The sequence below is a fragment of the Ambystoma mexicanum genome, chromosome 3q (genome assembly GCF_040938575.1).
Source record: "Ambystoma mexicanum isolate Mex_15411 chromosome 3q, UKY_AmexF1_1, whole genome shotgun sequence".
NCBI classification, from domain to species: domain Eukaryota; kingdom Metazoa; phylum Chordata; class Amphibia; order Caudata; family Ambystomatidae; genus Ambystoma; species Ambystoma mexicanum.
The window spans coordinates 117,419,075-117,446,632 of NC_090926.1; the positions used below are offsets into that span (position 1 = coordinate 117,419,075).

The 27,558-nt window shown below is 44.2% G+C and overlaps 1 long non-coding RNA gene across 1 annotated transcript in view; it reads right to left on the reverse strand.

Annotated features, from left to right (window-relative positions):
- Window positions 1-8,174: 8,174 nt before the first annotated feature.
- LOC138582196 (uncharacterized) overlaps window positions 8,175-27,558 on the reverse strand; it is a 77,421-nt gene continuing 58,037 nt past the window's right edge. The window contains exon 2 of the long non-coding RNA XR_011304971.1: window positions 8,175-8,580. This is a non-coding gene — a long non-coding RNA (uncharacterized lncRNA). The remainder of the gene's footprint in view (window positions 8,581-27,558) is intronic.

Genomic DNA, 27,558 nt, shown 5'->3' on the forward strand with positions numbered 1-27,558 from the left:
TAATCAGGTGTTCCCAGAGCTGGTGCGTTACATAGGGCGCTTTACAGTGTACAAAAGGCCTGCTCCATTTCCACTATCCAACAACATGCTCCACCCTCTTTTTCTGTTTTGAGTGCTGTCAATAATGGTTTTGCTGTTATTGAAAACTCTGGTATCCAGTGTCTACAATATGACAGTACTCCCAATGCTTTCCGCAAATCTTTATATGTCTTGGGATATGGTATAGATTGCACTAATGATATGCAATCAATTGACAATGCTCTTCCCTCTTTTGACAAAACATAGCCCAAGTAGTCAACCTTTTGTTGTACATACTGCATCTTTGCCAGGGACACTTTATAATTATGCTTAGCCAAATGGGACAACACCAAAACAGTTGCTTCTCTGCACCCTTCCTGTGACTCTGCACTGATCAATGTATCATCCACATACTGAACTAAGGACGTCCCTGTTGGTAGCACAAGTTCATCTAACTGGGCTTTTAATACCTGGCTAAAGATAGCTGGGCTTTCTGTGTAACCCTGCGGGGCTCTTGTAAAACGGTATTGCTGTTGTCTCAAAGTAAATCTAAACAGATATCTTGACTCTGGGGCAATGGGCAAACTAAAAAATGCATTTTTCAAATCAATTACACTGAACCATTCAGCCGTGCTTGGTATTAGGGTCAAAATACTGGCAATACTAGGCACCACTGGGAATCGTGCCTCCATGATTTTGTTAATCTCGCTTAAATCAATAATAAACCGATAAGGCAGTGTCTCACCCCCTTTCTTGTGAACAGGAAGAACCGGAGAGTTGCAAGGACTATCATTACACTCTTCCACCACTCCCAGGGTTATCATATCACTCACAATCTTTACCAAGGCTTCTTCTCCCTCCACAGATATCTTATATTGTTTTACTCTGGGGAGTCTAGCACCCGCTTTGAGTTTTATCACAATCGGGTCCACCAATAGTGTTCCTACGTCATTACCATGTGCCGCCCATAGATGCTCTGGAAGACCCTGCATTTGCACTGGTAGAGGCTGACTGAGTGCCATTACAATGTGGTTACCTGGGTCATTTATGGTCATGCGCACTCTGCTTGGAGAACAATAGATGGTTGCGTACAATGCTTTTAATGCATCAATTCCCAATACGTTTTCTGGACATTTATCTGTCAGCAACCACCCATTGCTCCATTTCACTCCTTCCACCTCTGCCTCTATCTCCTTACTTACTGGGGTCACTATGGGTTCCCCGCCAAACCCAATTGATGTTTTACTTGTTCCCGATAGTGGCGCTGAGGGGGCGGTTTTAATATCTACCGAGCTGTTTGCAGCACCAGTATCCACCAAACATTTCACTACAGGATGCTGTCCCAGTCGCACAGATACATATGGACCCCTCTGATCGACTGGCACAAACACCGCTCCCCCAGCTCCACCTCGGCCCCTTCACAACAGCCCACTAGACGGGTCTTAAAACTTCTCTGGTCTTTCCCCAAATAGCATGCAGTCCTCACCTTCACACTGTTCAAACTGTGCCATTTGCCTAAGCCCCTGATCAAACACGTTTGGACCTGGTGGGGAGAAGTTCGCTCTTGGTACTGGTGCCATCCCTTGCTGTTGCATAGTCTGCCCTGGTCCTCCTCGTGGAACACCCCTCCCTCATCCTACACTTACCGGAGACTGGTTTTTCCAATGTCCTGTTTTTTTTACAGAAGACGCAAACATTTTGGGCCAGTCCATCCGGCCGTGAATATGTACTTACCTGTCCTCCGCCCATACCTTGAGCGTTCCATTGTCAATTTCCGTTCGGCTGGTTACCCCTAACCCCTTGGGAGCCCTGCTGTAACTGCTGCATTAATACCCTATTTTTAAGTTCCTTTTCTGCTCGCGTCTTTGTCTGGGTTTTTACTTGTTCACTACGCTCGTAATATCGCACCATTTCTAGTATATCTTTGGGTGACCTCGACTGCCAGGTAGACTCAGCGCTCCTCAAACCTTTCTGAATCGGGGCGTGTAAACCTTCGACGAAACTCCAAGCAAAATATCTCTGGCCTGTTTCAGTCACTAAGTCCAATCCGCTGTGAGCTTTGAACGCTGCCTCGAATCTCAGGAAATAAGCTGCAACATCCTCAGCGGGTCCTTGCGCCACTGCGGCTAATTTCTCCATGTTCACATCTTGGGGTTTTAATATCTCCTCAAGAGCTTTTAATACCCGTAACCCATGCCCTTTTACATTGATAGGGGTTCTTGGGTTTCCTGCCATTGTCGTCGTCTTCTATGGTTTTCCATATTATTCCTAAATAATTTCTCTGCCTAAAGGGTACCCATATCTCTTCAGGGACCAACGCCATCATGATATTATCCACATCTTCTACTGTATACTGGCCTGGCCCAAATAGTTTCCTCATCTCCTTCTAAAACCCAGCAGGGTCTATTCGTGGGTCAGGTATACTTTTAGTTATTTGCATAAGTTCCATATGGGTTAAGGGAACATATACATAGGTCTTTAATGGCTCATTATTGGGGTTATTACCTGGAGTGGGCTGACATTCTCGTAGTGGGAAACTCTTCTCATGTCTATTTCATTCTTCCTGTGTAGCTCTAGATTTCAGTTCTACAAAGGCTTTCAAGACCTTGTTGAACTGCCCCTTTCTTTTGCTTTGCTGGGGCTTAGCGTTCAGATCCACATCCAAACTTACCTCAGCTCCTAAGAAAGTTTCCGTTCCTGTCAAATCATATTTTTCCTCTTGCCCTTCCTGTTCAATCAAGTCTTGAGTGTTGTTAAACAGATGCTGGAGGCATGCCAATTGTTCTGCCCAGTTATGGGTCATTATTTCTTCCCCTGCTTTGGTGACTGATTTATTAATTGCGCATTTCTCTATTCTGTCTGCCAAATCCCTGCCTAATGGTCGGGCTTCTTTTAACCTTTTCTTCCTGTCAGCCCGTTTCTCTATGTTTTCCTTCATTTGTTGATCGTGCCTTTGTTCCCCTAGGTATATTTCTGTCATGATAACTTCCATGTACTCCCACAACTGTTTATTAGTACGGGCTAGGTCTATTCCCTTTGTAGCATCACGGTAACTCTCGGGGAGATGTTCACTTACCCCACATTGTCTCCTGTTATAATCATAATCTTCAACTAGAGTTCTAGCTACTTGTTTAAATTCCACAGGCCTTAGTCTTCCCAGCATGTTCTTAACATAGTCTCCTATCCTTTCCTTATATATATCGTTCGCTATGGTCCTCAGCTCCTTTCGCCGTTCCTCACCTTTCTGGGTGGTCCTTGTTAAACCTACATCAGTGACATCCGCACCATACTTCATGGGGTACTCACTCTCTTCCACGGCTCTAGTTATTATAGCCGGGGCAGAGGCCCCCGGGAATAATAAGTCATTTGTAATTATTTCGGCTTCCTGTGCTATGTCCTGATAGCGGGGCGCCGGTACGGATGGGTACATACCTCCACTTTCCTTTATCAACATATGTCTATCCATTTGTTCACACTTCTCATGTATTTCCTTATTGTCTAACTCCCACGCCTTCTGATTTGCAGACCGCTTCTGCTGCTTTCTCTCATTTTTATTCTGTGCATTCTTCCTCCTAATCGCCTCTACCCGCCACAATCTTATAGCCTCAAACTGAGCCGGACGGACTCTTCGTTTTGCCAGTTCTATTTCTACAGTTGCTATAGCGTCCAAGTCAAATATTCCATGTTCCATCCACTTGTGTTCAAGCAACCCTTTTGTGTATTCTACCCATTGTTTTAGGAACAAATTCGAATTCAACCCATATTTGACCAGAATTACAAATGCCGGAGTTCCCTCGAGAGGGGCATAGTGTGGCTTCGCTATTCCCCTCCCGCGGGAAGTCAAGTTTCCCATGATCCTTAAACCATAAACAATCAACATATATGCTACTAATTCCTTTTAACGGACCAGTCCTTACTTAAACATATTCATTTCATCCATTAATTACCCTTTTCATGAACGATCTCCATAACAGATCTCAGACTAATACGTACCATATAACTGATACTCCTTTCTTTAACGGCCTTACCAACCGTATCCCTAAATCACTCACCTCCTGTGGGGTCTTCGCCTCGAAGTCTGCTGGAATCAAAGGGCAGCAGCCTGCTGTCCTGTCGTCCAGCGGGGCTGGCAGAGGAAGGGTAATGCATTTGTGCAGTGAATGGTGCTTCTTCATTCGTTGGGGCCTCGATACCATTACTCCTCCAGCCTCACCCTGGAAGGCCTCACCCAGTGCAGGGCTGCCACACCTTTGGGCCCCTTCGCGGTCGCCAGTAAATGGAGGTACACTTTCGCTCACCCCACTTCCGTCAAAGGGGACCCCACTCCAAAAAGACTCAGACGGCTGGTCAAGTCACAAAGGTTTATTTGTCAATCTTGCGCGGAAGGGCATGACTTCAGCATCTTTGAGAGAACAGGGAAGTGAGCTGATAAGCATTAGGTCTGCAGGGTTTATATACATTTTCAAATATCATTGGTTCCAATCTCTAGCACGTGCACAAAGAAGGAGTTTACATAAGCATAGCAGTTAGTCACGTAATCTTCCTCCCCCATCCCTCCTTCGTGCAGAAGAGTTCCTCGTAAACACACTCCTGGGGTGAGCTCATAAGCCTAAAACTGCACAGTTATTACGCCCTTCTCGGCATCTCAGGGGCCCTCTTCAGAGAATCCACTTCTGCTGTTCATGGCTATCTTGTATCTGTCGTGCCAGGCCTTTACCACCCCCTGCCCTTCCCTTCTTCTTGGAATTTGACATCTGATTAACAAGAAAACAAATTTAGCAACATTGCCTAGTCACACGTAATCTCCCTTTTCTACTCTGGGGCTCTACAGGATTCATCTTGCTACAACATGTGCATGGACTTACTAATGTTTGTACCCACAGTCGGTCCATAATGTCCAGTATTTAGTCATCTCTAGCTCCCGCTTTAGGCCCCTTGCGGCTTGTCCACAGCCCCCATCAAGCTCCCTCGCTTACACTGTCACCGGGGGTTCAATCCTTCTCCGGCCCGGTAGGGCCTGTCGTGTCTTGCCCCGCCTGTTGCTAAAGAGTTCCTGAAAGAGAGAGTTCTATGCAAGTAGTTTGGCGGTGTCCAGTTAAAGGACTATCGAAAGTCAAAGGATCGACTCAAAAGTATCGAATACAAAAGGGTTGAACATTTTTTTTTCAAAATATATATATTTTTTGGTTTCCGTTTTGGAAAAAAAAGTGTTTTTTTACCACAAAAAAAGGTGGTTTGGGGGGGACCCCCTAAAAAAATGAAAAAAAAATGAAAAAATTAAATAAAAAACAATTCCACCCTTTTGTATTCGATCCTTTTGAATCGATCCTTTTACCAGTCAATCCTTTATTTTCTATCCTTTGACCTACAACCTAGTTTGGCCCCGCTCTCCCCTCTCCCCTCTGCATCGCTCTGGTCCACACTGATGTCTCTGCTATCGTCAATTTTTTCAGGTCTGCCCACCACATTTCCAATGATGGCCCTGTGCTCGAAATCCAAGCCATCGCTATGCGGCGTTTCGCCAGAATACACATCAAGTCTTTCATTCTCGCTAAGTGTCCTTTGTTTGCCGCCCCTCGGGAACAGCCTGAGGAGATAACTCAACCACATTTGCATTTGGATCCCTCCTGCCTCTGCCCTCATTTTGACTGCATTCCAAAAGTCAAGTGGCACCGGGCAGGACTAGAACATATGTGTCATATCCGCCTCTTCTGTTGCACAAAGTGGGCAGCAGCGGGTCTGGTCGCATCCCATATGCGACATTCTCTTGGGTGTGAGATTTGCCCTGTGCATGAGGTACAGCTGCATTTGCTTGAATCTCGCATTTCTGGAGACTTTTATTTTTCACATACTGAAGTATCCTGCTCCACTCCTCATCAGTGAAGGTCCTGTGGAGTTCCTCTTCCTATCTAGCTCTTGCTTGCAGTGTCCTCTCATTGATGCTGCAGATGGAGAGCAAGTGCAAGTGGATCTAGGTCACCTGGCCTAAGCCCTGCCCACCTCCTACCTTCCTGCCTGCCGCTCTTTTTCACCACTTAGCAAGCCCCACCCACCTGGTGCCTTCCTGCTTGCCATTCCTTTTCACCACTTAGCAAGCCCACCCACCTGGTGCCTTCCTGTTTGCCTCTCCTTTTCACCACTTAGCAAGCCCCACCCACCTGGTGCCTTCCTGCATGATGCTCTTTTTCCTACTTAAGGAGCCCTCCAGCCTCTTTTCCTTTGCAGATGGGGAGCAGGTGCAAGGGGATCTAGGTCACATGGCCTAAGCCCCGCCTACCTAGTGCCTTCCTGCTTGCCGTTCCTTTTCACCACTTAGCAAGCCCCGCCCACCTGGTGCCTTCCTACTTGCTGCTCCTTTTCACCACTTAGCAAGCCCCGCCCACCTGGTGCCTTCCTGCTTGCCGCTCTTTTTTCCTACTCAAGGAGCCCTCCAGCCTCTTTTCCTTTGCAGATGGGGAGCAGGTGCAAGTGGATCTAGGTCACCTGGCCTAAGCCCCACCCACCTTTAGCCCTGCCTCTTCCTTCCTGCTCTTAGATCAAGGGCGTCTCTCGCCCGGGCATCTAGAGCGAAGGGCAGATGAAGAAAAGGGCAATTCCTGTTTGGACCAGGAGGACCCAGGGCCCGACCCCCTGCCCAAACAGCAGGTAAACATGCTACCCCCTCTGTTCCCAAAGTCCATCCCCAACCTCTCTTGTCCCCCTATGATGTTCCCTTGTGCCCCCCCCTTCTTGCACACAGATGTTGCCTGTTTTGCTTGATTATTCTACCCTGGTCCCACTTAAGCTCCTCCAGCCTACTTCTGCAGGAGTCTGTCCTGATACATTCTGGTTTCAAAATCACAGTCTTGTGGCCAATGCTGGATTGACTTTTATAGACTTCATTCATTCACGGCGTGTCACCGTTTCTCAACTCTCATGCTGGACTTCCTTTGTATCTTGTACTCATGGTGGCCCTGAATCATGCTGTTCTCATCTTCATCTTGTATCCTAGCTTGCAACATTATGTGTTACTACTGACTTCTGCAATTGTATTCGCTCTCCACTCTTGCTTCTCCACTCTTTTTGACTGCTTACTCTCTGTTCTCTCTTCCTTTCCCTTCTCCCTTTTCCTATCTCCTCCCCTTACTTTCTTCTATGCACTTACTCTATCAGAATTGTCCCTGAACCTAATATGATAGCAACCTCGTCTGTTTCCTCCACCCTCCCATTACTGTTTTTTTCCTCAACACCCCCCCCCCAGCACTATCTGAAATGTCGTCAGGCCTAGTATGGTAGTCTCTTGTTTTGTTCCTCCCCTCCCTTTCTGCACCCCTCTCTCACTTTTTGTTTTCTCTGGCTCTACCAGAAATATTGTCTGGCCTAGTATGGTAGTCGCATGTCTGTTTCCATTTCCTTCCCACTCTCCCCCTCCCTTCCTTATCTATGTCATAGCTCTTGCACTATCTGAAATGTTGTCAGGCCGAGTACAATGGTTAATTTCACATCCTTACTGTTCATGGCCTGTAAGAATGTCATTGTATTTTCCCTTGTTCCCTCCCTTGCCTTGAAGCGCTTTGAAACACATTGTGTATAGGCCCTATATAAATAAACTATCATATCATATCATTGGTAGCTCCTGCCTACTGGGTGATGCCTGACTCCAATGATCTGATTTAAAGGAATAGTGCGCTCACAAACTTTATTGTCCCGATCGTTCGGGAAAGTCATTATAAGCATACAGTGATCGATCGCAAAAGAAAATCCTATGCATCTTACCTTAGTTTTCCTCACTTTAACACATACAAAAACAATGTGTTGGGTGCGGCTATCTTGTGCTAATCTTATCCGTGGATCGATCGCCCTAAGCTCAAGTGCGCTCGCACCAATAAATCAAAACACTCGCCCCTGATACTGACATCACTTGTTCCAATGATCTGCTCCACCTATTTTTATTACGTTCATGGCCAGCGTAGCCAAACGTGCCACGTCATCACCCACCCTGCAGAAACAGGAAGATAAACATAAGATAAATACACAGATTTCCTCATACAGAGCGTACCTTCGCTGTCTTGCCCTAAATAGCATTTGCGTATAGACTATTTCAATAATACATCAACAATAGTCTGCAATGTTGCAAGTGCTTTTTTTTCAAAGAATTTTCACAAGAAATGATAAACTCCAGCAACAAACAATTTTTAATTTTGCAGGTAAGTTTCGAGCTGACGGAGATTGCATGACTCTCGAGCTACGAAGATTACGATGAACGCTCAATGTTCTTTGTCCTTTTGCGTCCTTGTCTTGCCATATGGCACATCAGCAAAACAATTCAATGACCTCCCTTGGTGCTCCGTGTGGGTGAAGACATGGCTTTTTTGAAATTTCAAAGGCGAACGTTCTTACATCATGAATGCTGACATATCACTCCTTATTGCCGGAAACGCAAATGGACTTATATGGCCATATCGATCGTCCAACATAACGCTGATCGAAAAAACACTGCTTATGGTAATCCTCCAGTGTTGATTCCAGAAGCCGTCTGCTGGCACCTTGAAGCTCTGGCATGGGCAGTACGGTACAAAGTATCTGCGCACAAAACACAATAAAAATACATTTCAGTATCCATTTTTTATTTTAATATAGCAAGTTACCGTATAACTCATAACTGTTTGTAAGCTAATCATAAGCACAACACAACCAATATTTAACACACAAATGAAAACAACGTGTAGTACTTGAGACCACAAGTTGCGTACAATTTGAGCGCTGTGAAGTAGGCATAGCTCACAATGGGATGGAGAACCACAGGGAGAAAACGGAGAACAAACATAGCAACCATTCAGCTTAAACTCCAGACAGATGTCATTGTAATGAAGCTTTCAAGATTACTGTTCGAAAAGTGACTACAATGCAAAAGGACAATGTTTACCCCACCGCCAATCAATTATTATGCATACAGCACTGCACCCTACTCGTTTTGAATCCCAGTAAAAATGTTATGTAAACTTGAATTTACATGATTTCTGGAAATTCCATGGTTAGTCCACAAGCAACCGCTCTATACGATGTATCACACACTTTCACACTAAATTGGCAGTACATGTCTACTCTCAATATAGTTGAAGTTATCTTTTTTTTGTATTCCCCACAGCGTATGTCCTTCGAGCAATTGCTGCCTAGCGATCAAGGCAAATTTACAATAAGGCACTTGTCCTATTCAAAGACAGAGACGTTTAGCGTTCAATTTCGGCAACAAATGTGGGAAAAGAAATGCATTGAGGCGGTACAGTGTTTCAGAACAGGAAGCACATCTTCAAACATCAATGTAACGTGTCCACATTCACGAATTGTGTGTGTTGATGCAACACACAAGTGTTCATCAGCCCTAAAATGAAATTCCAAATAAAGTTAACCTCATCCTCCTCCAGAACTGTTTAATTCAACCAAGCAGATTACCTGTTGATGGAGTAGCCAGCTCTAGCATACTATTGTGTCTTTGGCAATGTAACTTATGTGAGTTAGATAGACCTTAGCATTAGCTACATGTAGAGATGATCCTAGCTTACACACGCTGCAATCAATAGACGGATGAGCAAAAAAACTATTATACCCTTCCACCCCTGATGTAATACTGTTACATACACTGTCTTACCAATGAATGGTGCATGTTCAGACACTGTGTGTGACACACTGTGTCTGAACATGCACCATTCATTGGTAAGACTTTAAAATATGCTTGCCTGAGTCCTGCACCATCTGGTCCACTCCATTTTGTCTAACACCCCTTCCACTCAAATGGCCTATATAAGAAGAAAGATCAAGTAATGAGCTAAACGATGTCACCAGCATGCGAAGACGCAAACCTCACAGAAGACAGTACAGTAATGTACGAGATATTAGATGATTCGACTAGGATCACTGTATTGTCCACTGGCAAAGACGGGATACAAGCACAAATGTGTTGGTTCCAAATTTGGATACTTATTCATCCCTTGGACTAACAGTTTATGCTAATCATAGGAGGTGATTACCTAGATTTTACAACACCCCATCTGAACAAACCAATTTCTGGACCATCACCATAAGGATGACATGGTTTATTTAATCGCGCCCCTATCTGGTGGACATACATTGCTTACAATAGCACCTGTTGTGCTGCAAGACCAAGTACATGTGTAGGCAGGTTTATAAACTTCTGACCTAGGAAAGGCTCAGCCAGCTTTACAGTAATGTGCTATTCTAATATTGCATAGGAACACACATTTCTGAAATGAGAGCTTAACACACTGAGCTAACTTCTGAACCATTGTGGCACTCAATTTACCAATATGCATTTCAAAATTGGCTATTGCACATGATCAACATAATTCCCAATATACCACAGTGAACACAGAAAGTATTACATGATGAATTGACTGAGGCAGAATGTACTTGCCAAATCAGACAGGCAATAGGTTTAGAGCCTCAGCAACATGCCATAAAATATCCTGATGTGTGCTATTTAAGTCTGGTGAACAAAGGAATCTTACTTCTTTAGATTCACATTCAATTCACATTCAATTCAATATTCAATTACAGTTTCTTTTGAATTCAAATGTTATTTTTTGGCATTTATGATTTGGCATTGATAACATCTCCAGATGTGAATGTGAACGCATTTTACAGAGAGCTACAAATCATTTGAATCTAGAACTACGCTTTATGACAGGTTCGGATTTTGGAGGACAAGGCTCGTTTGCAATGTTTTGTGGCATTGTATGGGTTCTGAAAAAAAAAATCAGCTTCCAGTCCATGAGTATGCATGGCCAACACAGTCAATGTCAGATCTTTGACATTTCAAGATCCATTTCCTCGTATATTGGCTTGGCCACCGTTGTTTGCTTTGTTTTGTAAAGGCCTTGTAATAGCGTGGCACACCCAGTTTTCCTGAAGTTCTCGCTTGAGCCCTGCTAACGTTACTGTTATGGGCAAGTACGGCTAATCTCATTCTCGCCTCCATACTGTCTATGGCGAAGTGCAACCTTTTGGGCCTGTACTTTAGGCACATATTATGGAACACCTCCAAATCTCCAGTGTGACAGAAATCGGTGAGTCCATTGAGGTCTCTGGAAAGCGTTTTATCGCACACAATCTTTTCAACTGCTTTGTGTGGAGGTGAACATGGCACCAACCCCTTCTTCTTCCGTTCCTCCTCCCTTGCCAACAGTCCATGTGCACATTCGTGAAAATGTTGGTTTTTGTTGGTTTTCTGTCCATGCATGTACGTTGGTACAATGGTGCATAAATGAGCGCCATTTCTCAGGTAGAATTTCCACAGATCCATTACAATTTTTGGAGTGCCACCAAAGATGGTTGCTGATGGACTGACACAATTTTAGAAGGTTTTCGGAACCCTTCTTTTTCCCAGCAGCTGTCATTTTTTTATTGATTGATTTAGCAATGTGCCATACATCAAATTGATGCTGAATGTGTGGAAACTGCTCTTGCATTACCTTCGCTATCAAAACGTGCCTGTCGGTGGCTATCACGTCTATTTGCATTCCTCTGGATTGCAGAAGTTAAATGGATTTGATGAAGCCATGTTTCTCCATGGCAACAGACGATGAACATTCAGACACCTCCACCACGACAGAACACACCATTTTTTTACTTTCCAGGTCTTAAAAGTAGTAAGTGCAGTACAGTACTTTGCAGAAAATCCTGGACTTTTACACTGTCCGTCGCCAGCTAGCCAGAAACGTTTGCCAGAGAATGTACTGTCCACTGACCTCTGTTCAACATTCCAAGCATGACTAATAGCATGGAATAAGAATTCCTTTTGGTATTTGTAGTATTTAGTTTTAGCAAGGAACTCAAGACCTACAAACTGACAAAAACTGGAAATCTTGCTGAAAGTAGATCTGCTGAACAGTAAAGCTGCTGAACAAAGTAGATTCCCAGCTGACACTTTGCCGAGCATCGGTTGAGCAGACCATGTCAATGTATGATGGAGGTTGACAAAGGTTGCTTGGATTTTCAGGTTGGTGCCTTGTAATAGGTGAGGCACATTCACCAATGGCTCCCCGCATCTCTTGGCCCCGATTGTATGTTCACATTTGCGCATGTGTACAATCTCTATCAGGTGGCTATCAAACACAATGTACTTTTGCTCCTTTTAGTAGCCAATCGTGCTTCAGTACTGATTTTTGGTGGACAAATCCTCAAGACTTTGCAAACTTAAGTCCAGATCTTGTTCAAGATCATCGGTCAATTTCGTTGAAGCTTCAACCTCTGTCAGTTCATGATGTGATCATTCAAAATGAATTGGAGATACAGCTAACTTTGAGTTTTTTTTTGGTAGAAAATTTTTAGCGTGTGTAGATTGTGTGATGGGTCGGAAAGCAGTTGCAATTCATCATAACTTTCTTCAGTTTCATGTGTTCGACCTGGCATAAAGTAGCAATGGTCCTGGCTGACTTTTGAAGGGTTGCATGTGACATTCCATTCATTTTCCGGCCACTGGACAAATGCATCATTAGTCTGCTTGTTGACTGTGCCACGCTGCGCCTGAGATATTAGTTGCTCCAATGTGAAATCGGTTTGGCAAGCGACATCTTTGGTTTCAAGCGATGTCTGTGAATTTATACTCATCTTACTTCTGGGCTTCTAGAAGAATAAATAGAAGAAGATGCTGAATGTATTGCACACATACAGAACATACGATGTTGCAACTAAAAACATTGAAAGACCAAAACATCTGCTCAAAGGCTTGTGAAAAAGAAACGGGTACGTTCTTTACCCTTGGTTTCTTGATTTGCTTCGAAACAGTGGCCTTCGCTTTGGGACGGCGACATCAAGCTGCAAAAAAAAGGTTTTAAATGGTTTTAATACAGCAAATTTAATTTCAAAGCAAACAACCCTATGTACATATCTATGAATCGAAATAAACTAGACAGACTGGAAAAGATTGCAACATAATTAAAATCTATTCATAATGCAATGTGATGCCCAATTCTACTTCATATATGTATACCTCAGTTCCACGCACCTCTTCTAAGTCCACATCTGGAGCACATTCCTTGAATAGAGTAATATACCAAAAAATACAATGTCAGCCAAAGAGCACAATAAAAGTTTGCATTCGACAGAACACCTCCAAGGTAAGTATTTTACATAGACTTTGAACCATATACTGTTAGGGTTGCTGTCGCAACACAAATAGAACATTAGAATGGATAAAACCGCGAAACAAGTGCACGTGACTTGATCATAACATTCAGTTCATATTTCACCTGATATCCATCTGAGTTCAAACATGGACTTGATTTGAGGTCACCCGGTAAAACATAGTAATCAAAATGTTGCTCTGCAAAGTATTTTGCTTTGTAATGTGTCCTTGGTAACTGTTCTGCATTAGGGGAGAAGTCCAACGTTACTACCAAAATCAGAAATGTTTTAAACAGTGCACGGTTACATACATTTATGTATCAAAGTATATCCAATGTCGTATGTACTGTGATTTTTGAAAGTGAAATGTGAATAGAAATAACTCAAGCAGTGGACCTGTTCCAAAGGAGGAAGAGATAGTAGTTGAAGTTCCACCATCCTCCTATAATACAGCACTTGTTTTGATACGGATTAAAAAGCGAAATCAAACAGACAAAATGCAATGCAGAAGAAAGTACATACTGAACTGAAATGCAGACAATGGTAGACACATACACAAACACATACCTGCCACTTTGTATAAATAGCAAGTACTGCACATAATGCATTTTGATATGTTTACATTGAAAGCATACCACATGCAAGAAGTTCAATCGCATACAAAGAGTAGTGTAATATCATTACTTGGTATATGTATGAAGTTGATGTTAACTCAGGAACAGAAATAGATGCAGAAGCTTGCCCCTTCATTTTCAGCCCATTGTCCGAAGAAAATGCAATGGAAAAGGAAAATGAGTACGTGGACTTATGCAATGAGATAAAAGTTCACTTTGTGCAGGTCGGAAGGGCTCACCATTGGGATAGAAGGCGTGTCAGAGGTTTTAGTCAAGGATCACGTTTACTGGTTAGAGGCCCCACAAAGCGGGTAAAGATGAAATATACTAAGATAAAATATTTTAGACTTGTGTTGAATCCGGTGACTATGGAAAATTGAGTAATAGAACAGTGATGTATATAAACAGATGGAAGATAATACTCATTAATGCAGACCATACATACCAACAAAAATAACAAACTCAACGTTCGCGATTCACCTCACCCGCCGCATGCAGAAATCGAGTTGGGGTGCATTTGGAAGAAATTTAGGAAGAACTCGCAGTCGACGTTTTTTGTGTACCTTGAATGGTCATACATATCATGGGTAAAGTGCAGGCTGCAGATGGGGAATCGATTGGCCCTCACATCGGCCAAGATTTCCTGGGCCCTAATTTCAATCTTGTCCATTTTATAACCGCAATTTCTAAGCAATCTTCTTATTAAATCAATATCCTTTGGGAATACATCCATGATATTACCCGGATCTTTGGCGTGGCTTGCATAAGTGCAACCGAGAACCACACATGATGTCATTCTTGAAAAGTATGTGAGATCTGTATAAAGAAATATGAACTATTAGCACGAATAACACAGGATGAATGTGAATAAAGCAATTTGGACCAGAGATTTGTCTTTCAAGTTTGATTAGAATAAAGACAGAAAAGCTGTGTGACCTAGCCCAGTGAACTCTGCGACAACTTTATAATACAATTTTTATACTGCACATTCTACTACAAAGCACAGTGATGGGTTGTGGTAGTTATCGAGAAGAAAATACCTGAACTAATCGCTAATGTATAAGTCTTTGAGATACATGAACATTAAAATCCTGGGTACATTTTGAAGAAATTAACATAAACATTCATAGTAACGTTCGATGAACAGAGGGAAGTAATTAGTTGACTTACCCTTACCTTTGGCAAACAGATGAGCAAATTCAGCAAGCTGAGGAACAAGTATCCGGTGAACAGGTAGCTCGATGACAATATACTTAGTAGATCTCCCAGATGTTCTCAAGGTAAATGTCAAGGTGTTTATAAAGACTTACACAAGTGGGTGTGTATGTGAATGGATGACGTGTTCATAGACACCCACTCTGTCTCCATCCCAATGGTTCCCATCTGCCATATAAACCCACCCTATCGCCTTTCCAGCGCACAGGCATAGGCCTACGAAAATCATAGGTGCGAAATGCCATTGACAATCGTTTGTTGATTGCAGGGCATGAGCTTTGAAGAGGTGAGTCTGGAGACACAGGGTCTGGGGAGGCTATGTGGACAATGGTCACCGTGCGGAAGATCCCTTTCAAGTGTACATGGTGTTTGACAACTTGAGCGGTCACACCCACCCAGGTCCCTTGGGAGGGCACGGTCATAGGTGGGAAATGCCTTTGATACTGGAAGGGTAGGTGGATGGGCGTGAGGCGAGCGCGAAAAGACCAGAACAATGCTGAAGGGACACAAACGTTTGTTGATGGCAGGGCATGGGCTTTGAAGAGGGGAGTCTGGAGACACAGGGTCTGGGGAGGCCATATGGGCAATGGTGACTGTGCAGAAGATCCCTTTGAAGTGTACATGGTGTTTGACAACTTGAGCGGTCACACCCACCCAGCCTCCTTGGGAGTGCACGGTCATAGGTGTGAAATGCCATTGATACTGGAAGGGGGGTGGATGGGGACAAGGTGAGTGCAAAAGTGCACCAACCAGGCTGGACTGGGCCTCTGGGTACTGTGGAGATTTCCCGCTGTGTCTCTGCACTCTGTGCCTCTTTTGTATTTTATTTTCACATTATATTATAGGAAAAGGGTGGAGCTAGATCAACATGCGTAATATGGGACCACTTTGCAAATTATTTCCAGTGCCTCGATTTGTTCACAGTCCACCGGGGCAACAACCATTCTAGCATGGCACTCATAGACGATTGCGCGTGTTCTTGACTCAAAAATATCCTTATTTACTCAGTTGTATTTTATTTAATTGGGTGATGTTGATGGCACCAACAAATTATAAATTGTATACTTTAGGTTGAAGTACAGTATGATAAAATCCCCTGTACTGTCCGCTGTCACTGGGGAATTTGTGGCGAATGGCTCGAACAACACCGGCGGGTATTACTCGTCGATTGTGGTATCCAAGCCTCCCATAAAGCCACCATGTAAATGAACGATAGGCCACCAGCCTGAACCACCTGAGAAAGCGAAACATACATATTTAAATTGAATGAACTTGATAAGTGTAGCAGCCAACTTCAAAAAAGTGCATCCGAAAATTCGAAAGGATAGTTGCCCTTAGAAAAATGAAGGCTGGAACTCTTACAGCACATGTCCCCAGTATCTGCTAAAAGAAATAATTATAACACAGCACAGATGTTTGATCTATCATCTGCCTTGCTTGGATCCTAGGCATATAGGTGGATGTGTGTTGCATTTGGCAGAATATACTGATGCACAGCATTAGGGCTGTGGTGGGTGTTCTGAAATGGTCAGTCGGTGGGGGTCAGATGAATATCAGCATGAAAGCAACTGGGGGGTCGGGGCTGGTGGGACCCAGGACTAGAAAGGTTTGGGGTTGAGAGGGCACAGGGGGGGTCATTACGACCCAGGCGCTAATTGCGCCAACTTTTCCACCATGGTGTAAACTATGTTTACACCATGGTGGATGGCGGATTTACCGCCCCATTCCAAGGTGAGTGGGGCGGTAAATCCCCATTTCCCATTTTCCCTTCCCCATTCCCATTTTTGCCCCATAGGGCATAATGGGAGTGGGGAAGGCGCTAATTACGCCACCGTAAATTACGGTGGCGTAATTAGCATCATGGCAGGTTAGCGCCATGGATTTTAACGGCTGCTAAAAGCAGCCGTTAAAATCAGAATCAGGCGTTAAGAGTTAACGACGGCGTTAACCCTTAACGCCTGGGTCGTAATGAGGCCCAGGCAGTTTAGTCAAGATGAATGTACACTTGGGATATGGTACACTTGAGAATGTGCTCTCTGCAGAGCACATTCTTCGGTAATGACAGTACAGAATTGTAACAACAGCATGGCAGACTTTCGCCCTCGGAGCTGATATGGGAGGCGATGGTGTTTGGGGGCTTGCTGTGCAAGGCACTGGGAACGGTAGAGCTGCATTTCAACAGAGAGATAGATCACAATTCTGAAAAGGTAGGAGAAAAACATGATATTCAAATAGTACCAGTAGTAAAAATTACATCAGATCTAGAGTATACTTACTCGCTAATTGGATTGCGTGGCCAAACTGTTCCACGAAGTTTGTGCATAAGCACCATCATAATCCTCAACACAGAACTTGTGAGGCAGGCTGCCCTGAAGTCATGCAGCTCGGTAACGCAAAGCAGTGGTGTGTCTTGTTCATCTATGTAGGCCGAGCATCCAGAGTTTTCTTGGCAGCAGCAGTTCTCCACCTCAGTTGGCATGACTTCGCAACGATTTCAGATACACCATGTTGAAACGTCTTCCATGCGACTCGGCTGCGGCTCATGCTCGGGTGATTGATCAAGCAAACTATTGTCTGATTCCCCATCGTTTTGGCAGCCTTCTCTTTCCATCAGTTCCTCCTATGAATACTCAGGCTCGTACTGGTAGGGCTGTATTGTTGACATTGTACGAAAAAGATTTAACTGAAACATAAGTAATGAGTAAAATTGGTTCTGCTACTGTAAGTAGCGGTTTGCAGGGGCTTTGTACTAGTAAAACAGCTCAACCGAGCAGAAACGAGACACAGGGGGATCGAAACTAAATACAGTGAAACTGTTGAATAAGAAACTAGAGTGTTGTCTGATCCAAAAGGGTCTGTTTATACTTCTTGAGTAAAGCGGTGTCCTGCCATTTCCATGGAGACACGTCAATAACTTGCAGACAGAGAACGTACAAACGAGACGTACATTGGCGTTGTGGAAAGGGCCGAACACGTTTAGTGAGGTCAGCATCGGAGGCGGGTGTTTTGATTTATTGCCACAGGTGCACTTGAACTTGGGGTGATGGATCCACGGATAAGATTAGCACAAGATGGCCATGCACAACGCGTTGCTTTCGCATTTGTAAAAGTGAGGAAACCTAAGGTATGATGCATAGGAAAAATGTTTACAATCGATCACCTTATGCTTATAACGACTTGCCCGAACGATCAGGACAGTAATATTTTTGAGCGCACTATTCCTCTAAGTTTGCCGAGTTATATTGTGACCATCTTTAACCTGGTGAGTTCCTTCCCACCCCCAACAAAGGGGCTCTACAACACTTGCTTACATTTTTGTTGCGCTGGCCTTACTGAAGAATCATATAGAGCCGCCTAAATCTCCCCCCTGTGCCCACAGTGAGCCAAGCAGCAGGCCGGGGTGTTGAAAGAATATATATTCATTTTAATTATATGCTAAATTAATAATAATTTGTTCAATCACAGCTACCACCTTCTTTGTGGCAGAAAACACAGCTTCAATTACAAACACACTTTCCCTACATATACTTTTGTCTCACAAACAAAGAACACAAGCTAAATAAACTGGTCAAAACTCTTTTCCCATGAACCCAGAGGAAAGTTGAATATCAGTATTACTAATATGGCACAATGCTAGGACATAATCTTTAACACTATTGGCTGAGAGATATAGTATCAAAATATAAGAACCATTTTCTTTTTGTGGCAACTAGTTCACCTTCAAGCTTGCTATATGGAGTTCTCTGCGCACTCAAACTGCTAGTGGTTTAAATCACACATTTTTGTAAAAATGCATTGAGCAAATAAGACTTCAACAGAATTTATCTTATGAAAAGACACAGGGCTAATTTAAAACAAGACATATATCACAGACTCAGTGCTGGATACATGAGCTCTCACTTTAGCAAAGCACTTCTCCCCCCAGCCCCAAAACACCAAAGCCTCAATGACATGCAGCATCCTTCTGTCCAAAGCCCAGGTCTAGGGAGTGGGGACAGTTTAGGAATTTTGCTTTGCAGATCCCCCTCACCTAAAGGCCAGTGTTGGGGATGTTTGGACAGTAAAATAGGGATGATTATTAATTTTGATGTTTCTGACCCTCCTTCCCTTAAAGGCCTGTGTTGGGGATGTTGGGCAGTTTAACGTTTTTTATGTGGGGCCAAGGGCGCCCTGTGGTTAAATACAATGTGGAAAGAGTGGTGACAATTGGGAATTTCATTTTTTACATGAGAATACCTTTTATATAAAAAACAGTTTTGGGAATGGGTTTCAGTGGGGAATTTTCGGTTTAGGGACTAGGATCCCTTGGTTTGAAAGGCAAAGTTGGTGAATGGTGACAGTTATCAGTTTTGTTTTGGTGGCAAGTATATCTTTTGTTTAAAAACATGTTTTGGTAGGGGTTAAGTTGGGAATTTTCATTTTAGGGAGGCACACCCCTTCTCATTAGAGTGAACAGGAAAATCAAGGCAACCCAGTTACTTTAATTGACTATCTTGTATCTTCCCGCTAGAAGATAGTGTGAAAGTTTATAATTCTTCCAAACTCCCCTCTTGCCAATCTACAGTCTAAGATGCTAAGGGTCTACACAATTTTCTCCCCACCCACTAATAGAAGAGAACCCACCATGAAAGCTGAATTAAATAAATCCCCATGCTGACATTTTGTTGGAAAATCTACTTACTTTTGGAATTTCTGGGCTCTGCACTCATGGAAACTGAGCAGGGCTTCGCTCTTAGGGAAAAACAGGATTTTGGCTAGCATTTCAATCAAATGGAATTCCACAGCAATCCTCCCTCTATGGCTTCAGAGAGGTTTCACAGCCTCTGTTTTCAAGTCTCTCCAGAAATGAACAGCTCCAGCATGTTTACAAGATTTCCACCCGCAGGCAATTTCAGCAGATCTCTTTTGGTGATTTTTTTGGTAGCCGTATGTTGGTAATTTTTAGGAGCCCCCCCCGCCGCTCATAGTGCATCCACTTTATATACCACTCATCACACCCAGAAACGTAATCATCTAAGGAGGTGCCAAGGTATTATCTTGCAACCAGGATTTTACAGTTACACTTCTCTCTCCACCCCCTGACTACCGATAGATTCCGGGGGTGGCAACATTTAAATTATGGAAAAAGGAAGGGAGGAGATAAATCCACTGTCTAGAGTGACTTTTGTTTATATGTTCATTTTCAAAATTGCACCTAAAGAGGTCCCTACACGGTAACTATTTTTATTTTACAAATAATCATCGTAATGTAAATATGTTTGTGCTCCTCTCACCGTGATGTAGAGGAGCAAGTGACCCATTCTCCCTAGTCAATGCCCCCTGGCCCCCACCCTATTGGAATGACAGATGAGGAGCCACAATTTGGAACCCATGCACACGTTTATGCAGCATGTCCATACCACGTCGACAATATGAAAAACGATATGCACTCAGGCAGCCATTCAGAAGATACTCTCATGTTGAAACAGTGGATGAAACCTATGAAGAAGGGTGTCCCTTGCTGAGTTATCGGAAAGCAGCCATGAATAAAATGGTGCATGACATGGATGTACATTAAACAAAGTCTAATAACAACAAAAGAATGTACGAAAGAAGATATATGAACCTATGTTGAAACAATGTGAAAATACTTAAGAATGATTATGTAATTGGAATAATAAGAGAAATATGTACTCCGTGATGCAGTATTTACAAGTACAAAGAAGAATGAAATGTTCACTGGTCAATAAGTGTAAATACGCTGAAACACAAGGTACAGAGAATACATAGACGCTTGCTTATGAGAGGTATATATTCAACGTTTAGGACTACAATCAGAACAAGATGGACGATGGCTCATGTCAATCAACCCAACTACCTCAAAAAACAAGCCCAGAGCTTTAATATAGAAAGACGATGAAGAAGCAGTTTCCTTGCGAAATAGGGCAGCATATTGGCTTTGAACCAAGGATGCTATTTCAAGAGATTAAGGAAAAGCACGAAGGGAGTCTACAAGCAGAACATGTGCAAGGACATATTTCCCAAAGTTTAGGAGGAATAAGAACATTTGTTTTATTTTTTATTTGTATATGGTTCAAAGAACCTTTACAAAATAGTACATCAATACATAGCATATCAAAATAGTACATCAATACATAGCATATCAAAATACAAAAACGAAATACAAAACAATTGACTAAAAACAGATAAAAATAAAACACATTTATTTATTTATTTATTTATTTTTACTGATGCCAAATATTGGCCAAGTAAAAAGGCATAAAGTCAATATGGGATAGAGTGAGCTAGCCTCGAAAGGCTAAGAGGAGAAATGCACCCAGCAAAAAAATAATGTTAAAAGCACTGTCAATGTGAACAAATTCACAGTCTTTTAGCACATGATATAGAGCTTACAAACAAGGCTATTCATTAGGCGTGGCCATGCACCCAAGAACAAAGTTATAAGCACTGGAGGTATAAGCCACTACACACCCATACATTGTAATATCTATGGACATACAGCTAGGAGTCTAGCCTCTGGCCACAACCACTGAAGCATACCACACCTATAGATACACCCGTACTACCACACATCACTCAGGTGATTGTGGGGAGGGCCTGCAGTCTTGGGTGTGTCGGGGGGTAAATTCTCCTGGGGCCGGCTGGGCCGTCCGCGGACCTCCGGGCAGGGAGGCCCCAACTCCTCCCGTATATCCCAAAGAGATAGAGTATGAGACACACGCAAGAAGCAAGGTGATTCTGCTGTTTATTAAACAAAACGGCAGGGATGGCCAAGGATCGTACGCGTCCGTCCTGACACTCACTCAGCAGCGTGGGGCTCGCAGGCCCTTTTTACCTTAGCATGACGCGCTACTTGCGTCACCTTAGCAAAATTAGCAAAAAACCTATCGCCACTCTGGATTGGTTCCCCGAGTGGTAGGGTTAGTATAGCATACATATAGAGGACGTGGTTATTGGTTAAGGGTCAGTCAGGTGGTATACTTGGGTTGTCCCTTCAGTTTGATACATAAAAATTGTTACATGAAGACCCCTGAGGATTGGTCAATGTTAATGGCGTCAGTGATAAGGGTCCCATGTTCTGATTGGTTCACCCGCGAGCCCCCCAGTCTGGGACCATCGCTGTTCCCAGCTCGCGGTGCACCTGTCATTTGCAACAATGTTTCACTATGGGTATGTGCAGACAATGTGAGGATTTATTCATAAGCAGGAAGGCCGACTACTCCCACCGCCGCAGATATCCATTGAGTCGCTTAATTGTATCTGCCTGTGTCTTGAGACGGGGGGATCCAGACACCTTCTTCCTCCTGGGCTTGGCACCCTATCAAGTTCGGCTTGGTCACGTGAGGTGGGGACCATGGTTGAGGCAGAATTCTGCACAATTAATATTGCGTTTCTCACTGTGTGCCTGGCTTATCTTGCAGGTGCGACCTTGGCGTCGGCTTGCGGAGTGAGAGTTTGCAACGTTGTGCCCTTGACTGTCTGCTTTCACTGGGCTCATTCTGCAGGGTCAGCAACCGAACCCTTGCTCATTTAATGTTCATGGAAGCTTTTGCTTGTGGCCTACTTGGGCCTGGTGCATGGGTGGAACCATTTGATGCAGAGCGCTTTAGGTTACGGTATCATATTGCTCTATCCCCAGTATCGTGTCTCCGTTATATTCCTCATTATGGTACATGGTTTTAGAAGAAGCGTGAGCAAGCCTTTTTAAATAAGTTCATTATGCGTCTTGCGTTTCTGCATTTGAAAAGCCTATGTTAAAAATAATAAAGATGCACGTCCGTGGGTGTGTCCGTCGCCTACGTCATAGCACTGAGTATGTTCTTCGTGTGGATTGGTGTGGGAGTGTCCGGTGTGTATGTTGCACGAGTGTGCTGACCGTTAGCTAGGTCGTCAGGGCATCTCTAACGATGTGTTGATTTGGTGCTGGATGGTTTAGTCGAGTTCATCCATGTCGCAGGTGTCGGCATGTGCAGGGCAGGCAGGGGGGCATGCGGGTGGGCATGCGAGTGGGCACATCCGTATGTTCTTGTACCAGGGTATTTGGTCGTCTGGGAGATGGGCAAACTCCTCTCGTGGCGGGTGTCTGGGCCGTGATCCTCTAGGCCATGGTTGAGAGGGGATTGGTGGGAGCCTTTTGTTCACTTTTCCCACTTCAGTCCCCCCTCTGGTCGACTTGTCGACCACAAACATATCCTTTTCCTTATCTCCTCTCACTCTCCATATTTTAGTTACTCCTCCCAAATGTCCATAGTGGTTGACATGGTCCTCAAACGACCAGTACATATAGACACAGGTTCCTCCAGGTGTGCAGTATACCCATTTCCCTATGTAGCTCCTTGGGTTTCTTGGGTTTTCGAGCTTCACAGATGGTGGGTCCAGGTGGTTAGTGATGATCTGGTTGAGCAACCTCTCTCTCTCTTCTATTATTGTGCCTGCGTGTTGGCCGTCATCTGCTGGCATCAAGGGGTGCATACCGACCATTTCAATCATCTCGTCTGTGGTGCGTGCCTTCCGGGCCTTCCAAAATCTTATTATGATAAGTGCAGCTCCAGCCAAAATAATGCATCCAACTATGATCTTCAGTCCATCTGACAGCCAAGATGGCATCCATGACCATAGCGTCGAAAACCAGCTCTCATCCTTTTTTACACCTTTACTTTCATCCATCATTTTGGAGTGCATCTGGGCCAATTGTGATACTGCTTCTGTCAGTGTACCATTGTCAGCATCGTTAGCAGGAATGAATGTGCAGCATGATTGTCCTATCTTCGCGCAAACTCCTCCTTCCATTGCTGTGAGAAGGTCCAGTACATATCTGTTCTGTAGTGCTACCATCCTCACTGCTCGCAATTCCTCTTTTATTGCGTTGAATACATTTACTGTAGAGTTAATTGTCATCATTAGTTCCCACCTAGTTATCTGGAGCCATTTTGCATTTGCGTAGGCCTGTAGTCCAGGATGTATTATTGAGGAGAAGAACATAGCTGCTCTGCTGAATAGTCTGTGTTCTGGCGGGATTGAAGTGAGTGCTGTTTCCGACCTTCCCCACAGGTAATTTCCTGTCAGAGGTTCTCCTTGTCTTTTCCTTCTGTTCAGGACGGTGTTGTTGCCGTTGTTTCGGTTCTCTGGCCCTTTCTGAAGCTGTGCAGATCTCTTCTTCCTTTTGTTTCCTTCATCCATTTTGGGGAAGTTCGCCACATTCACATGTTTCTGGGGCACCACTAGTGATGGTACATTAACGTGTACTATTGTGCATACACCATTCCACAGAGGGGGCAGTGTGTGGTATGCCTTGTCTCCACAGGCCCAGTAATGGTCCATTACTACTGCTGTTCCTGCTCCCCCCTCAGGTAGCTCTGTCACGCTTGCACAGTTGGTGTTGTATCCTACGTCCACTTCTCCTTTGTGTTGGTAGCATACCTTAGGTGCAGTCATCGGCAGTATTGTTATTGGGTCTTCATCCTTCTCTATCCACGTTAGCATGGGTACGTACTTGACCCAAGTCATCCAACATCTGTTGTTGTGCTCTGCAATAGTTGTAGTATCTTCTCTCGTTATCATGTTGCTGCCAACCACTCCTGTGTCCCATTTGTCACCCAGGTACACCTTCCCTGTTATTATTATCAGTGGTCTTTCCCAACATCCTTGTTTACCAGGAGCTTCAGTGGCGTACCAATCACATGGTAGATACTGTAGTGTAACTTTCTTTGTTTCTCCTTTTTCAGGGCCACTTGTTATGTATCTGAATGCTTCGGCATGTAAACTGGCCTTGTGGTAGCTCAAATAACTCTTAAGGAAGTTATTTTCGTACGGGTATGTGTCTCGTGATTTCCATACCAGGTGCACCGTGTTCCCTTGAAATCTCCCTTTTGTTTGGAACAGTGCCAGGTATATTATACACCATGCTGTTTTTTCATCTATTTCCGTGGCAACAAAAGTTCGGGAAGCACTCATGGCGTATGGGATCAATGAGCAGACGTAGCAGCTGTCTTCTGTTGTTTGTTTGCCTATTTTGGTCATGTGTTGGTACCACATGTTGTTAGAGACGTGTGCTGAATTTTGTATGTAGTTGTCAATATCTTTATTCTCTGAGTATGTGCTGCGTTTAACTCTATTTCCCTTGTGTGGAATTTTGCTAGTACCACCTGACGTAACACCTGTTTCAGCTGGGGGTGGGGGTATATTAGGTTTGGGTACAGCAAAAATATTGATAGCATAACTGTTCCGCCATACAGAGGCAGCCACAAACCCGGTGATCATCAAAATCCCTATCATCTTTATTACAGAGGCTAGTTTCACCAGCATTTTGCTCTTACCTTGCTGCAGTCCGGCAGCTAATTCTTGCGACGTTAAAGTTTCCCGCCTGAAAATTCTCAATATGCTTGTTATTAGTGTTAGTTGTTGTTTTCAAGCTCTCCCTATCAAGTAGTCGTTCAGTGCCCAGGCGAAGAGCTGTTCCCACGCCAATCTAAGCGATCTATCTCTTAGGACAGGCAAGTATGGTTGGATGTGGGGCATTGATTGTTCTATGGCCAAGAGAAGTGCTGTGTAGTAGACACGTACCCTTCTCCTTTTCAGGTGCTTTGGCCTTTTTATGTAATAGACAAATTGGTGCAATAATTCTTCAGGGTAGTTATTGTCTGAGGGTATCATCTACTCCTCCTGGGCAGTGAACTTTGTTAGTTATCTGTTTTCTTAACAGTACAATAATACACCGTACCTGCATGTGCGAGAGAAAAAAAAGAGAACATTCAAGTGTTTACATGTGTATGTGCAAAACAATGTCCTTCAGTTGGGTTATTATTGCAGTGGGTAGGGGGTCAATGGGCAGAGGGTTTGGGGTTCAACTGGTAGTGGTTCCTTTACTCTTTGAACGTTTGACCATGGGGTGGGCGGTATGGTAATTACCCCTCTTTATTTCGGTAGTTGTCTCTGGGGAATCAGGGGGGTGGCAGGGTATGGGGACACTTTGGCCGTTAGTTGCGGTAGAAGTCCCTTCCTCCGTTGGCGATGCTGTTGCTGCTCTTCCAATGGCCCTGTCGGTGACGCTAGGGCGGGTCTGGAGTTTGCAGATCTTTACGTCGTGTAGGTGGTTCCAAGCACGTTTGTCCTGTAGCTTTACTGCTCTCGTTGATACCTCCTCTACCAGGTGGGGGCCAGTGAAGCGTGGGCTGTTCCACTTTCTGTTGAAATTGCGGAGTAGTACGTGGTCACCTTTGGCAATTTTGCACAGTTTTCCCTTTTCCAATTCTTCATCCGCGTCTTCTTGTTGATCACTCTTAGACCCGCCCCGCGTGCGCTCGAGCTGTTGAGACACAAACACTACACTAGTAATCAAAGAAGACACATATTGGTACATTTCATCACCAAGGACACTTGCAGTACTCTCATGGTCGGTAAATGCTCTTGATGTTGGCGTCAGAGGAAGGCGCATTTGGCGTCCGGTCACCACCTCGTGAGGGGTGAGGTGGTGGTCGGAGCATGGTCTATTCCTTAACTCAAATAGGGCTAGCGGAAGGCAATACAGCCAACTCTTCTTTGTTGTTTGCTGTATTTTTGCAATTGCCTCTTTTAATAGGCCATTCAGGCGTTCGCATACACCGTTGGCCTGCGGGTGATATGCACATGCAAATTTATGCTTGATGTTCAGTAAGGACGTGATATGCTGGAACATTTCATTGGCGAAATGCGGCCCATTGTCTGACCGCAGTATTTCGCACACTCCCCACCTGGGGAAGACATCCCTAACTAGGAATTTAGCTGCTCGGAATGCATCTGGGTGTGAGCAGGGCCCTGCCTCGATCCACCTCGAGAATGGGCACACAACTACAATCATATACCTATTTCCTTGACATACGTTGATCATATCAACATAGTCAATATGGATGTGTCGGAAGGGTCCCTCTGGCCGGGGTATAGTACCTTTTATCACCTTCAGCGTGTGACCGGCCATGAACTGCTGACATGTGAGACAATTGCTGACAAAATTTGACACATGGGAATTTAACTCGGGCCAGAACCAATCTTCCCTAATTCGTGCTGCGATGACTTCCTTGCCTGTGTGGGCTGGGTGGTGTAGTTGGCTCAGGGCGATGTTCAATAGTGCCAGTGGCATTACCATCTTTCCAGTGCTACCCTGGCGCCATAGTGCGTCAGTTGGCGACATTGTACATCCTCTTTTTACCCATATTTCTTTTTCTGTCATTGGTGCAGCCGCTTGTAGCTCCATAATCTGTGTGGCTGGGAGATGGGTGTACCCTTCTCTTATTAACAGCTCCTTAGCTATTCCCCTCCCTCTCCCTCTCTCTGACTCTGGGGGGTTCCATAGCTCGCCAAAATATGCAGCATACTTCGCGTGTGCGTCTGCTGCTGCATTCCCTTTTGAAATATGATCTTCTCCATTAGTGTGTGCGGTGCATTTGACCAAGGCTAATTCTTGGGGGTCATTTATTACTTCAATTAGTTCAGCTAATAAGAGGGCATGCTGTACTGGGGTGCCGTCAGCTCTCCTAAACCCTCTTCTCCTCCACTTGGACAACCCGGAATGGACAGTAGATGTGACATATGCACTGTCGGAATATATGGTCAC